Genomic DNA, 13,574 nt, shown 5'->3' with positions numbered 1-13,574 from the left:
GGTCCCCAGCGTCAAGAGATCGTTTTTCTGGTGGATACCCGGGCAGAAAGGAGCACCTTGCAGCATTTACCAGAGGGATGCACGGTCAGTGAAGAGAAAGTTGTGGTGGTGGGGGCAAAGGGGGATCCTTTTAAAGTGCCAGTGATAAAAAGCGTAGAAATTGAATCAGAGAATAAAGTTTGCTTGGGAAATTTGTTGTTGGTGGAGGAAGCTGATTACAACTTGCTAGGGAGAGATATGATTATCACCCTTGGAATTAGCATAGTTGTAAGAAGCTCCGATCTCGTGGTAAAAATGTTTAAGCTCACCGAGAAGGATGAGGCAGACATCAATCCAGAGGTATGGCACTCAAAAGGGGAGGTTGGGAAGCTAGAAATAGATCCCATTCACATCATAATCGAGAACCCCGAGGACCCTATACGGGTCAAACAGTATCCCATTCCTCTGGAAGGAAGAAAGGGATTGAAGCGGGTAATCGATGACCTTTTGAAAGGAGGAACAATAGAACCATGCATGTCCCCCCATAACACCCCTATACTGGCTGTGAAAAAGGCAGATGGAAGCTATCGGCTAGTTCAGGATTTGAGGGCAGTAAATGCTCGAACCAGGACTAGGTTTCCGGTGGTAGCCAATCCATATACTTTACTGAACCGGCTCACGCCTGAGGATGTATGGTATAGTGTGATTGACCTGAAGGATGCATTCTGGACTTGTCCCTTGGATGAGAAAAGCAGGGATTACTTTGCTTTCCAATGGGAGGACCCCGATACCAATAGAAAACAGCAGTTGAGATGGACAGTGCTTCCCCAAGGGTTTGTAGAATCTCCTAACCTGTTTGGGCAGGCCCTGGAACACCTCTTGACTCAATTTACCCCGGAGGCAGGGACGAAACTGTTACAATATGTGGATGACCTGTTAATAGCTGGACCTTCTGAGGGAAGTGTGAGGAAATGCACGGTGAAATTACTAAATTTTATTGGAGCTAAGGGATTGAAAGTTTCAAAATCCAAACTACAGTTCACGGAGCCCGAAGTGAAATATTTGGGTCATTGGCTGTCCCAAGGGAAAAAGAAATTGGACCCTGAGAGGGTCGCGGGAATCATTACCTTACCCGCTCCAAAAACTAAGAAACAAATACGCCAAGTGTTAGGGCTCCTGGGATACTGTAGACAGTGGATTGAAGGTTTCAGTGAGAAAGTGAGATTTCTGTATGAAAGATTGAACACCGACAGGGTGAAGTGGACTGAGCAGGATGAATTGGATTTCCAAAAATTGAAAGAGGTTCTCATGGCAGCCCCAGTACTGACCCTTCCAGACGTGAACAAAGAGTTCCAATTGTTTGTAGATGTCAGTGGACAGACTGCACAGGGAGTCCTGACTCAGGAATGGGCCAGCAAAAGGAAACCTATAGGATTTTTATCTAAAATCCTGGATCCCGTGAGTCGGGGATGGCCTACGTGCCTGCAGGCCATCGTCGCAGTGGCACTCCTGGTGGAAGAGGCGAGGAAAATCACCTTTGGAGCCTCACTGGTAGTTTACACCCCCCACAATGTGAGAAACATTCTAAAACAAAAGGCAGAAAAGTGGTTGACCGATTCCAGGCTTCTGAAATATGAAGCCATTCTGATCAGCTCCCCGGGATTGGAGTTAAAAACCACCTCAGCACAGAACCCGGCACAGTTCATGTTTGGAGACCCCTCTGAGGAACTGCTGCACGATTGTGCTGAGATCGTGGAACTCCAGACAAAAGTAAGACCAGATTTGGAGGATCAGGAATTGGAACGGGGAGAAAAATGGTTTGTGGATGGGTCGGCGAGAGTAGTGGAAGGGAAAAGGAAATCAGGGTACGCAGTGGTGGACGGCAGAACGGGAAAGGTGGTGGAATCAAGCCCCCTGAGGCCCGAATGGTCGGCCCAGGCTTGTGAGCTTTACGCTCTCCTGAGGGCTCTCAAAAGGCTAAAGGGAAAAAGGGGGACCATATTCACCGATTCCCGATATGCGTTTGGAGTGGTTCACACTTTCGGAAAGATTTGGGAAGAAAGAGGTTTAATAAACACAAAGGGGAAAGGCTTGGTACACAGGGAGATGATTCGACAAATCTTGGAGGCAATCAGAGAACCAAAAGAGATTGCGGTGGTACATGTGAAAGGGCATCAGACCGGATTGCAATTTCAAACGCGTGGCAATACTCTGGCTGATCAGGAAGCGAAAAGGGCAGCTTTGCTCACAGTAAGCATTCCCGAGGTAGTCGGGGAGGAGAACTCCGAAATCCAAATATGTCCCTCAGAAAAGGACATTGAAGGATTCAAGGAGATGGGAGGAGCTTTGGAAATGGGAAAATGGAAGTTGCCTGACGGAAGGGAACTGGTCCCAAAAAGTACGGCCAGAGGGATCCTGAGACGTCTGCATGAGCAGACCCATTGGGGAACACGAGCACTGGCTGACCAGTTTCTGAAGTTCTTTGGGTGCAAGGGTATCTTTGAATTGGCGAAACAGGAGGTACAAGGGTGCGTGACTTGCCAGAAAGTGAACCAGTCCAGATCCAGACAAACGGCTTGGGGAGGTCGTCCTCTTTCATATCGGCCGTTTGAAAGGATCCAGGTGGATTTCACTGATTTACCAAAGGTCGGAAGGTATAGGTATTTATTGGTTATTGTGGACAAATTGACACACTGGGTAGAGGCATACCTAAGGGCGAAAGCCACAGCTCAAACGGTTTCCAAAGTATTGTTAGAAGAAATAGTCCCCAGGTACAGAATCGTGGATTGCATAGATTCAGACCAAGGAACTCATTTCACCTCAAAAATTATAAAACAATTAACCGAGGCTTTGGGAATCAGATGGCAATATCACACCCCCTGGCACCGCCAGAGTTCAGGGCAAGTAGAAAGAATGAATCAAACTTTAAAATCACAATTGGCAAAACTCATGTTGGAAACAAAAATGTGCTGGGTGAAATGCCTTCCCCTTGCTTTGCTGAATGTAAGAACTATGCCTCACTCTGATACGGGGCTGTCCCCCTTTGAGATGTTGTATGGGATGCCATACAAACACGGAATGCCAGTGGGACATCCCCGGGTCGAGGATGTGCAATTGCAACCTTATCACTGTAAACAAAAATTTACAGGAGCTTCGAAGGCGCGGACTCATTTCCCAAAGCGCTCCTCTCGGGTTTCCAATCCACCAGATCCAGCCGGGAGACAAAGTGTTGATCAGGACTTGGAAAGAAACCCCTCTCGCTCCACAGTGGGAAGGACCATTCCTAGTGCTGCTCACGACCGACACTGCAGTTCGAACCACTGAGAAGGGTTGGACTCATTCTTCAAGGGTGAAGAAGATCGAGGACCCAAAAACCTCGGACTGGAAAGTTACCACCCCTCCTGGAGAACTCAAAATCAAACTCAGACGACAAACTAGATGAACGATCAGATAAGTTGCATTACCCCAGGTTGTGAATGTTTTCCCTTTATTCATTTTAAATGTGCATACTGTAACCAGGTTTGGGTCACCCACTGTCGGGGAGGGAATCGACCGAAGGGTTTATGTACTAACTGTCTGACTGAGGAACAGGATAACACAGACTGTCTCTTAGTACTTGCCACTAGGGCCGGACTTTTGGAACTTTGCTCTCCTGAGTGGTTCCATATTTTCAAAAAGGGGATTAAAGGGAAATTGGATGCTAAAGCAGTACCTTTAGCCGTTGAGTGCCGAAGGACCATCAAAGTACCCTGCCAAGGGGATACGATCAAATTATCCCGGTGGGCAACCTACAAGAGGAGGTTTGCCATTAGGACCACACGGGCCCCTGAAGCACACCCTTGCTGCCAAGAAGATGGTTTACCCCGCCGTATGTACACGTACGGGCGAAGGGCAAGGCAGAGGGGTTTTCCGGTGGGGTTTCCTGATGGTCCTGAGCCTAGCCGTGTGCTGGGTCAAGGGGGCCCTTCCAGGGGCGCTCCTGGGGGAGAGTCCTCCCACTAAGTGCGAATGGTGCTTAACAGCTCCAGAAACCGGGCAGATAATGGATTGTCCTCCGGAAAGGCAGTTGGGCGATTGTTGGGCCAATGGCACTCGATTTCACCTTTGTGGATCAGAAGAAAGAGTCCGGTGCCAATGCTCGGGGGCAAGTCCTAAGGGTAGACTGTTTAGGGATTCTGCTCGCTCACTCGTCAGACAAAGGCGCGAAATCGAAATTCCTTACTCGGTGCAAGTGTGTCAACAATGTAATAAAACTGTATGGGTGGGAGGAAAAAGGCAATCTACTTTCCTTGCCTACTACAAGGTGAATCCCCTGTGTTACGACAAAACAAAACTAAAAATATGTAATATGGGTGGAAAATTGTATTGGGAAGGGAAGAACCTCAAACATGAGGAAATAGGTTCCTTGGATTCAGAACCCATCATTTTAGATTTATTGCCTCCAGGTGATAACCGTGTGTGCTTGCAATTTGACCAAGCCTTTTGTTTCTCAAAGAACGAGGAGGGGATGGATCCTGAAAGTAAAATGAAACAGGTAATGCTGGAACTCAGGAGACAGGAAGCCGAGGCCAGAAAGAGGAGGATTGAGCAAGAAAGATTAAGGTCGCTCAGTGAGCAATATGAACAATTGGAGAAGCAATATGGGGACGGGGGATTTCCGGCCCCTAACCAAAATATCTTTGTAGAACTAATGCAGGAAATAGCCACTGAGTTGGGACTGACGGATTGCTGGATCTGTGGGGGATTAAAGTCAGCCGAAAGATGGCCCTGGAGGGGAGAAGGGTTAGCCCCAGAACAGCTTCTAAAATGGGAAAGCTCAAAAATATCAAAAACAATAAAGAGACCAGAGGGATGGATTTTGGAAAAAAGGATAGTCGGAACTATCTGCATTAGCCGGGAAGGGAAGGAGTTCACTGATCTGGTGGGCTATACTCCTTGCATAAATACCTTAACGGTTAATGATAAGGCACGGGTCTGGCAACCCGAGCCACCCTCCGGATATTGGGGCAAGATTCGAGAGAAAGATTGCGAATGGTTCGAGACCATGGGACTTTGTTGGCATAAAAGTCCTGGGGCTAATCCGTTCCAGGCATTAGTGGGACTAAGAGAATATTGGGATGAGCCAGGCAGAACCAATGTAGGCTGGAAAGCTCCAGACGGGATATATTGGATTTGCGGAAAGAAAGCTTACAGCGAGCTTCCCCAAAAATGGAAAGGGTCCTGTACCTTAGGCATGATCAGGCCCTTTTTCTTCACTTTGCCCAGGGCTGAAAGCAGTTTGCTGGGAGCGCCTCTTTTTGAAACACTGAACCGACAGAGAAGGGAGATAAGGCAAGAGCTACCTGTAGCCGGGGGCAACCAGAAATGGGGAGAGGAGGAATGGCCCGCAGAGAGAATCATTGAGTATTATGGGCCAGCCACCTGGGCGAACGATGGCAGTTGGGGATATCGAACACCCATTTATCTATTGAATAGGTTGATTCGGCTGCAAGCAGTGGTAGAGGTGGTTTCAAACCACACCTCAGATGCCTTGGAACTCCTGGCAAAACAGCACTCGCAGATGAGGGCTTTTGTGTACCAAAATCGGCTTGCCCTCGACTACCTGTTGGCAGAGGAAGGAGGGGTCTGCGGCAGTTTCAATGAATCGGAATGCTGCATTGAGATCGATGACTATGGGGAAACTATCAAAGGACTAGCCCAAGAAATCAAAAAGGTGGCCCATGTGCCGGTCCAGAAATGGAATTCAATCCTCCAAGCTTCATGGTGGGACCAGTTGTTCAGACAGGGGGAATGGTGGAAGAAGGTAGTGTTTTTCATAACATGCTCCATCGCAGGCATCATCTTCCTCCCGTGTCTGATCCCCTGTTTCATTCGACTGATACATTCAGTCGTCCAAGGGATGCAAATAGCCGCCCTTCCTATGGATCCAGAGGCAGCCAAAGGGGGAACCGTGTCCAAAATAATGAAGCTCGAGGAAGAGAAGGGTAAAGGGAGGGCTGCTGAGGCCCTAAAGAGATTTGAAGAGGAGCGGAAGCTCCAACAAGAGGACGAATCCTCTCAGGAGGGATGGAAAGAGCACACTCTTAACTGGAATTAAGGTCAATAAAAGGAACGAATTTTTAATTTGATGAATTATTAGGCGGGGGACTGTGATAAATTTTGGGTAAAAATTCGGGTATAAAATAATAACCTGATGTGTAATAAGGAATAAGGTTAATAAAATTGTGAAATCCAGTATAGGGCTAATCATTTCCCCCCCAGCCTGCCAGTCTCAATTGCAAAGACAGGATGAACATCATCAAGCTAGACAAAGACACTGGCCAACCTCGATAAGAATCACTTCCTTGCCAATGCAAGGAAGAAATTCCTTCGTGACAACGATGCCAATCTCATCAACCCGCTGGCGATCTCATCAACTCTCCGGCGAAACAAGCAAAATGAAATCAGCATAAGACTAACACATGAAATTGACATAAGAAAGAGTTTTTCCGGGAATGAGACAATGAGACCTGACGAGATCCGGGAAGGCCATCGAAAAGAAATTTGGACTATTCAGCCCATCCTGGACACCTGGACTGCCTAAGGGCAGAAAAACCCTATAAAATGCTGGACTGAAAGCTGCATCGGCGTGGATTTGGGAGTCTTGTACCCCAGTGCGGACCCCTATCCACCCAGCATGGCGCTGACCATTTCCTATTTTTGTGGCTTTCTCATTTTTCTTGTGCTTGATATTTTGTTATTAATAAATTGTCTTTTATTTATCCGATATTTGCCATTGCATTTATAACAACAGGAAAACTGGGATAGAGGGATTAATACATTCCCATTACTAGAAGTTCCTATGGAGAGGGAAGCACAGGGTTGTTAAATTACCCTTTGACTTCTTCAGAAGTCAAAAATTTTAAAAAGGATAAGGGTTGATACATGAGAGTCTTATGTTAGAGGTCTTGAAAGGTTTTTCTGAGAATTTTGGAAATTTTTAGAGGTCTTAGAAGTTTTTTTTTAAATTTTGGGGGCATTGAAATTGCCTGAAGAAATAGCTATAAGATATCAAAGGAGGAGGTGACCTCAGAAACAGGAAGGAATAGTTTTGATGGAACAGGAGATTGGAGTCAAAAGAGTTGTGAGAGTTCTGGTGTAGAGAGCCTGACTGAAGAATGGCTGCGTTCCAAAGGACATATACTATGCGGCTAGTAAAAGTTTAAAAGGTCAAAGTGTCATTGAGGCAGATCTGGTTTAGTTAACAAAATGCAGAAGCTTCCTGAGGAATGTAGAGCAAGCCATAAAGATAAGGATAACACTAACAGTGGGATTAGGACTTAGCAACGTGTGCGTCATTGGCTGAGAGCCAATAAGGAGCTATACTTTTGCCATATGTATGAGCTAGTTATGAAGTGTATAAAAATGTAACTCAATTGGAATAAAACGAGATATGCTGACCATGAAAGCATGAGGCATGTCTACCACGGCTCAATAAATCCCTTACAATTGGCGCCCGAATAGCCAATTCCCCTTTCCCTCTTAAAAGAGCTGTGATGGGTTCGGGTCGCTAAGACGGCGGATCTCGGCGCTGCGCCTTGCTTCATCGGAAGAAGTCGTCAGGCCACTCCGCCCAGAGGGGTACATCGGTGCACTCTGCCGATACGCGCTGCCGAAGCCTGAGGGTTGCAACGGTACCGAGTAAGCATGGACAGGCAAGCGGCGTATGAACTTTTTACTACTTTTCTTAGGAAGCGGGATATCAAGAGTGTAGATTTAGATAAAGAGCTGCCAGCGCTTTTGGCGCATGCGCTCTCGTATGGGTTCTTTTCAGACCCTCATAGTGTTCATGATTTAGCTGAGTGGCGCAGATACGGAGATCGTTTGTGGGATTTAGTGTTAGATGATGATAAGCCAGCAAAAAAGATGAGTAAATTTTGGAAAGTAGTGCAGAATGCGTTACTTATGGTTCAGGCGGAAAAACGAGCAGCGGAAAGCGCTCGGTTAGCGCAGGCGCGAAACCGGGACTACGATCCTTCCGCACCTAATCCCCCTATGTTCGCGTCGGTAGAAATCCCAGAGCGCCCCCCGCCAGCTCCCCCTTTTCCTGCCGCTCCCCCGCCAGCTCCCCCTTTTCCTGATAATCCTGCCGCTTCTCCGTCAGCCCCCCCCTTTCCTCATAGTCCTGTCGCTCCCGCGCCGGTCCCACCGTCAGCCTTGTCCGGCTTGCCGCCGGTACTCCCATCTGCCGTTCCGGTTCCGCTCGGACCACCCCCCCCTCCCAGTAATGCCACGGAGCCGTTCCCCGGTGTCCTGTCGGATATCGCGGAGGCTATGGCAAAAAGGAGAAGGGAGGCATGGGCAGCGTTGACTAAACAAGGCATTAATGACGGCGACTTAGATCTGGCAGTGGCGGCCCAGGAACAAGTTCCGGCAATGTCGCTGGCGTTCCCTGTTATTTTTCACCAGCGACAAGGGGCGCCCCCGAGAGCGGACGTGACACAGTTAGATTGGAAACTGCTAGCACAGCTCCGTGCCACTGTAGCTCAGTTTGGGGTCACCAGCGAGCCCGCAAAACAGATGTTAGATTATCTTTTTAATTCCACGGTCTTGTTGCCCGGAGATATTAAAGGCATAGCTCGGTTAATATATACCCCCCACCAGAAAATACTTTTTGAGGCGCGCTGGAAAGAGGAAGCAGCCGCTTCTGTTGCTTTGCCGCGCCCTGCGGGAGATCCTCTTCAAGGAATTACATTAGATGAGCTCATGGGCGATGGTAACCACATTCCTTTAGAACAGCAGGCTGCGTTAGGACCGGAAAAGCTTAGAGAGGCTATGACGGTTGCAAAAAGAGCTATGGATAAAGTTCGGGATCCGGGAGGTCTCCCCATCTATATGGGAATTAAACAAGGTCGCGAGGAACCCCTTGGTGCATTTGTAGATAAGATTATGACTGCCTTATCCAAAGCAGGCGTTGCTGATCACATGCGTGATGCAATCCTGAAACAATGTGTTATTCAGAACGGAAATTCATCCACCCGGTCCCTTATCTCGACTGCACCAGGAGATTGGTCGGTTCGTGACTTGTTAGACAAGGCTGCAGCACTCCCGGCTGGCAGTCAAGTTTTTATGATACAGGCATTAGAAAAGATAGGGGAAAGGATAAGTGAAGGTCTGAATAATCAGGCACAGACTCAGCAACAGGTATTAGCTGCCCTTGCACCCCTTCAGGCCCCGGCAGTGCAGCGCCGTCCAGCTCCCACAGAAGCTCGGATGAAGTATTTTCGATGTGGACGCACCGGACACATACGTCGTGAGTGCACCGCAACACAAGGCGACAATGGACTGGTATCTTCTTAATTCTTCAGAACTTGCGGAAGCCCTGCTTAATGCCCCTAGCCACATCACCTCAGCACCGCTGGCCCCGAAGCATTTGCAATGGTTAGGACAATGGCAGTGGATTGTTAAACCCCTTCGGGAGGATAAGCCTATCCCGAATGCGCTTACTGTTTTCACTGATGCTGGACGACGATCACGAAAAGCAGCTGTCACATGGAAAATCAAAGAACAGTGGCATCATCACATTATTCAGGCCACTCCACAAGACAACCTGCAAACCTTGGAATTAGTGGCGGTCATTTGAGCCTTTCAAACTTTTGCACAGCCTGTAAATGTTATCTCAGATTCAATGTATACTGTTGGAGTTGCGTCAAGAATAGAAGATGCGAGCATCAAGGAGGTCAACAACCCACGGCTAGGAAAACTCTTTATGCAGCTACAGAGAACACTACAGAATCGACAGCACCCATACTCCATATTACACATCCGAAGCCATAAACTGGAAGAAGGTTTAGGAGAAGGCAATGCCAGGGCAGATAAACTAGTAGCAATACAACAACCAGCTCCTCTCCCACGCACGACAGCAGCACGAGAAAGTCACAGCATTTTTCATCAGAATGCCAAAAGACTTGCTCGCGAGTTTAAAATTTCACTTAACGAAGCTCGAGCAATAGTAAAAGCATGTCCCACTTGTAGTTTCCACAATGGAGGCCAAGGAATTGGCCTAGGAGTCAATCCCAGAGGTTTGGAGTCTAATCAATTATGGCAGATGGATGTAACTCATTTTGCAGCATTTGGGAAACTGAAGTATATTCATGTTACAATTGATACCTATAGTCATTACATTTAGGCAACCGCACAGGCAGGAGAACAAGCAAAGCATGTTGAGAGACACCTGCATAGCTGTATTGCAGTTATGGGTGTTCCTAAGGAAATCAAAACAGACAATGGGCCTGCCTATGCCAGTCAGAGATTTGCAAAATTAGTTAGTTTTTGGAACATTAAACATGTTAGGGGAATCCCTAATGTCCCTACAGGTCAGGCAGTAGTAGAACGAGCCAATGGCACCCTGAAGCGGTACTTAGAAAAATATACCGATCTACACATTCCAGCAGAAAGATTGCTTAGGGCTTTGTTTGTATTAAATCATCTTTGCCTGTTTGCTGACAGGGATGTGCCCCCTGTCATGATGCATTTTCAGAAGGACCCCGCACCCGTCCCTCCTGTATATGTTACCTATAGAGACCCTAAAACTGGTGTGTGGCAAAGCCCTGCTCAGGTTCTTTACTGGGGAAGAGGTTATGTATGTGTTTCCACCCCTACAGGCTCTCAATGGATTCCTGCTAAATGGACGCGTCCTGCAAATCCACAAAAGCAGTCCGGAGGAAAAAAAAAAGGCGTCACAGGCTTCAGACAACACTTGCACCATTGCTGCTAACAATACAGAAGCAGTTTGGGATTTCCTTCCACATCAAATCTGAGGAGGACGTGCAGCTCCACGTCATTCCCCTGTTGCATGAACTTAAAAAAATAACTCTGAGTCCATCCATGCCAAGATAAAACAATTGCAGCAACATACAGCACTGTTACGCAGGGATGATACATTCTTTGGACTTAATCTTGGAGACTGGGGACTTACAGGATGGCTTAAGGGTTTGGTTCAATTTATACTTGTAGGATTAGTTATTTTGTTTATGTTATTGTTACTTTTGCCTTGTATTTTGCAATGTTTGCAGCGCATGTTAATGTCAGCATTTACATCAAAAAATGTTGCCTTACTTGCTGTAAAAGAAAACGGGGGAGATGTAGAGAGCCTGACTGAAGAATGGCTGCGTTCCAAAGGACATATACTATGCGGCTAGTAAAAGTTTAAAAGGTCAAAGTGTCATTGAGGCAGATCTGGTTTAGTTAACAAAATGCAGAAGCTTCCTGAGGAATGTAGAGCAAGCCATAAAGATAAGGATAACACTAACAGTGGGATTAGGACTTAGCAACTTGTGCGTCATTGGCTGAGAGCCAATAAGGAGCTATACTTTTGCCATATGTATGAGCTAGTTATGAAGTGTATAAAAATGTAACTCAATTGGAATAAAACGAGATATGCTGACCATGAAAGCATGAGGCATGTCTACCACGGCTCAATAAATCCCTTACATTCTGGTGTTTGATAAGAAGGGATTGGAAGTTTAAAGAATGTGGTGAGGAAGAAGAAGGAATTATGGATGAGATTACAATATTTTTGTTATTGGGAATTTTTTTCTAACAAAATTAGTGCTCAAATGCCATGAGTGAAATGTGTATTGTGAGTCCAGATGCAACCCAGATTGGAACCTGAAAGTAACACCCTATGAGATAATGTTTAAATTATGAAACTGTTTAGCCCCACGGTGGGAAGATGCTTTTTCAGGTATTGGAGGCAACTGAAGCTGCGGTATGGCTGAAAACTAAAGCTGCAGGTTTTGAATCAACGCCAGCAAGATCAAAAGACTGGTGTGAGAACCCAAGAATGAACTGTAGCATCTGAACCAGGTGATACCAAGTTGAATTTTAAACAGAGCTGAGTGGTGATGGACTGGAAAAGACTCAAGTAAATTTGGAAGTTTTGGACAAAGAACTTTCTCTGTTTTACTTCTCTGCATAACGCTTAAAAATCAGTCCGGTCTGTCAAATCCTACCTCTGTTTCTTCACAGCTACAAAGAAAATGGACTTTTAAGTGACTCTACAAGTGTGGGGAATTGAAATTGAAATATGTAATATTGTTTTGAAAGTGTTTATGTCACCTCACTGTATAATATTGCAGGTACATGAAAATCACAAGAAGAGGACTGGCTCCAGATCCCTAACATTTTGGCTAATTTATTTTAGAACAAACAATATGTTTTTGCCTCTTTTATTTTCCCTATTTTTTGTGTGTTTAAGGTAGCTCTTTCATACTAACTTAAAGACATTTTATTATTTATTAATTTGTTTTGTTTAAAGAAGAAGGGCAAAGAAGAGCGCCTATGTAAAATACCAAGAGGATGTGTTAGTGCTCACAGAATATAGGGTGAACTACTACCCAGCAGAGTGGCAATTAAGGAAAGAGTTTTCAACTAAACTGGTACTGTGTCAGAGTTAATACAGTAGCTTCAATTCCGTTGTATACACACACAAACATGCAGATATTTGTAACCAATAGGGGACATTCTTCAGTTATGCTGGCAATGTTGTCCCCACAAAAAGGTACAGTTAATTACTGATAGAAATCTAGTTCTGTCAGGTTTGTTCTCAAGAGCAAATTTTTCTTCTACTATTTGGAAGTCATGAGAAGAGATATAAAGATTTGCTCTTTTAAGTGGGTGGGTCAAAAATAATTTAAGGTACTAATTATATAACTTTATAAGGTGGAAAACTTTGTCATTCGCCTCTTAGACAGAGGTTGAGATGTAGGTATTGGTTGAGAGAGTGTTTTTTTTTTCTTTTTTGGGGAGTTCTTTGTGTGTCTTTGTTAAGAGACTTGAAGGTGTTTTGGTTTTCTTTTTTTATATAAGATGTCAGATTTTTTCTTGTGGAGTATAAGGAGAGATAGTGTGAATGACAAGATACTTGCTGCTTGGAAATATTATTGTGGTATATGCAAAATTTTTTAGTAATTTTGTTTCTTTCCCTGCTTGATAAATTATTATAAATTTTGCAGAAACTGTTTTGGAAGTTTTTACTTAGTTTTCCAGCTTGTTGCAGATAAGACCTATCTCACAAAACTGGTGGTGCTAATTGTCAAAGAGGGTTCTCATCGAAGTTTCTAAGGAGTATCTAATCTCTCAAATCAATGCATGTCAAATTGAGTGAGTGTTTTTGCCTTAGATAGAAATAAATCCTATAGTGTATGTATCTTTCTGAGTTCTCCTAAAATAGTGAAGGAAAATCTTCTAGAATAACAAGAATTCATTGTCTTCCTGCCCTAAGAATAGGCTGAGCAGAGGATCTGCCCACCAGAAACCTTCAATATGATAATGCTCTAACATCGGAATATTTATTAAGTTAACAAGTTAAGAATAGCCCATAAATACTTTATTAGAAAAGAAAGAAGTAAAGGGGTAAAAGCAGTTTCTGGTTTTTTCACTCTGTAGTTTAAGTTATTTTGTTAATGAGTAATTTTTTTCCCCTTTAAATTTCCTTTTAACCTGTCCTTCAATCCTGGTTACAGTTAAAAAGGTGGAGGCTTTCAAAAATTAAATGGTATCAGAGGTGATTCCCTAGAGAGAAAGATGACAACCTAATTTCAGTAAAATGATCA

Source organism: Zosterops lateralis (assembly GCF_965231275.1).
Source record: "Zosterops lateralis genome assembly, chromosome: W".
Taxonomy (NCBI): domain Eukaryota; kingdom Metazoa; phylum Chordata; class Aves; order Passeriformes; family Zosteropidae; genus Zosterops; species Zosterops lateralis.
Note: the sequence above shows the minus strand (reverse complement) of the source record.